This window comes from Pinus tabuliformis, chromosome 7, assembly GCF_031772625.1.
Source record: "Pinus tabuliformis cultivar Carrire ecotype Pingquan chromosome 7, CPIR1, whole genome shotgun sequence".
In the NCBI taxonomy this organism is placed as follows: domain Eukaryota; kingdom Viridiplantae; phylum Streptophyta; class Pinopsida; order Pinales; family Pinaceae; genus Pinus; species Pinus tabuliformis.
The window spans coordinates 1,971,314,703-1,971,316,872 of NC_142293.1; the positions used below are offsets into that span (position 1 = coordinate 1,971,314,703).

The 2,170-nt window shown below is 35.3% G+C and overlaps 1 pseudogene; it reads right to left on the reverse strand.

Annotated features, from left to right (window-relative positions):
* Nucleotides 1-439: 439 nt before the first annotated feature.
* Nucleotides 440-1,255, reverse strand: LOC149256367 (red chlorophyll catabolite reductase pseudogene; annotated as a pseudogene).
* Between the last annotated feature and the right edge of the window lie 915 nt (nucleotides 1,256-2,170).

Below are 2,170 nucleotides of genomic sequence, written 5' to 3' on the forward strand. Positions count from 1 at the left end.
AATGTTCACATATTCCTTTCAAGTTTTTGTTTTATAAAATTCATAAGCACCCTAAACTTCATTCAACAAAGGCCAAGAATGAACTAATTCTAATAGATCTTTTTATGCCATGGTCAAGACGCTTGTATCTAAAGACTAACACTCTTGGATTTCCAAAGAAAATACTAATAAAATCCAATAGATTATATAAATCCATTCTATTGTAAATGACTGGAGCCATAATTGAGCCTCTATAGTATATTAAGACTCCTTCAACATTGCTTCATGGACAAGAGGTACCATGATAATGTTACATGGCAATAAAGTTGGAATCATCAAACACGTAATATATGTGCATGATTATATACAAATTTACTGTTGAAATATGATGCTAAATTCTTACCTCTATGGCTTTGTCTTTAACCTTATTAAGAGCTGATGCTTCTCATTGAATAGGATTTTAGATTTCCTTTTGGAAAGTAGCTACTACATGATTAGAAACATCATGTCCAAAGAGTCTAGGCATGTTAGAGCTCATATCCACTTCAACACCTTTTGTTTTAATCATGTTACCTCTTCCCAAGAGAAGCTCTTGTTCATGTTCCTGCACTGAACTCCCTCTGGCTGAAATCATTTCCAACTAAATCCCAATAACTTCTTTTACTACTGGTTCCACTGTGTCCTTGACAACCTTGTCCATGCTATTCATTGTACCTTCATTACCTTGTAACTCACTAATGATATTAAACAATATTGGAGTGGGTTAAAAAACACTATGAACATAAAAAGAGGATGAAACATATGGTTGTGCCTTTGGAGCTTTCTCCAAGGTTTGTCTTGGGACATCTAGTTTGGTGTCTTCATAAAACCATTGTAAGTACTCCGGCTCAAGAACTAGATCCTTTCTTGGGAGAAAGTCAAGAACAAGTACCAGTGAGCTTGGACTGCTCTAAATAAACTCAAACAGGAGATGTGGGTTTTTTGTTAGATGATTAACCATGCCTATAATTGTATTCATGTTTAAAGCTCCAAATGGATGCTTAAAATGAATCCATGATCCTAGTAAAAAGTCAAACTTACACCCTTCTTTTTCAAATTTGATATTGAAAGAGCCTTCCCCATTTCCATCTGCATTTTTAAAGGATCTCACATCTGCAGAGATGTAGCTTGGATTTAGCTAGGAACCCAATTGTGTCTCCACTATGGAAGTTATTCCTTCCATTAGGGTTCTTCGAACAAGGTGTAAATGTGGGAATTCCACCCATTTATCATGCATACTTATATCTCCAACAATTTGATTCCATTTGAATTTGAAGGGTATATTTAGTTTTCTAGCTATTGGCACCTTCAAAGGAGTGTGATGCAAGCTTCTCTTCCCATCAGCGTGAGATTCAAAAGGAAATGTGTAGATACAAGGAATGAGCTTGTATCTAAGACCTGACGCCTTCTTTGCAGACGTTGTGACTGATTCCCATAGGTAAATATAATACTTGTGTCTTTTTCTCCTATTTGAGTGATCTCTAGAAAAAGGATAAAAGGAACCTAGTTGAATCCATTTATTGTAAATCTCTTCGTTTGTGTCTTGTAAAGTTCCACAAATATCAGCACCTACCAATAGGATTCCAAACAATCAAAAAATTTTCATTGTAGATATGGAGTATGAGAGATCATTCCATGTTGCAGCATTGTCTCCTGTATAATGTGAAACATGGGCACCTGACCCAACAAAGGTAGAACGAGTAAGTATGAATGGTCTATTATGTAGTATTGATTTCAATTCTTTATTCATCATAATAGCTTCTGATAACTTATAGAGACTATGAGAATTTTACTCCAAGAAACCATGCATGTCTTCTTGCCCTTCCAATTTTTCTGGCAATTCTTTGCAACCAGGCTTCCATTTGAGTTGATGAGGAAAAAATATCAGCGTTGTTCCTTAAGATAAGAAGTTGTACATTGTTGACAACACACAGAGCATAGTTGATCTCTTTGGAATTGTTATTGAGAATTATTTTTTTTGTGAATGGCATGTATTTCCTTTGTTGCACATTGTGAATCAAATTTAGACTTCCATCTTCTCATCTACCTCAACAATCTTGTCCCTTGGTCCCTTTGTTGACTATTTTACAGTATACAAGCAGATGCACTAAAGTCTTGTAGGTGTGTTGATATTCCATAGTCATGGTGTCTT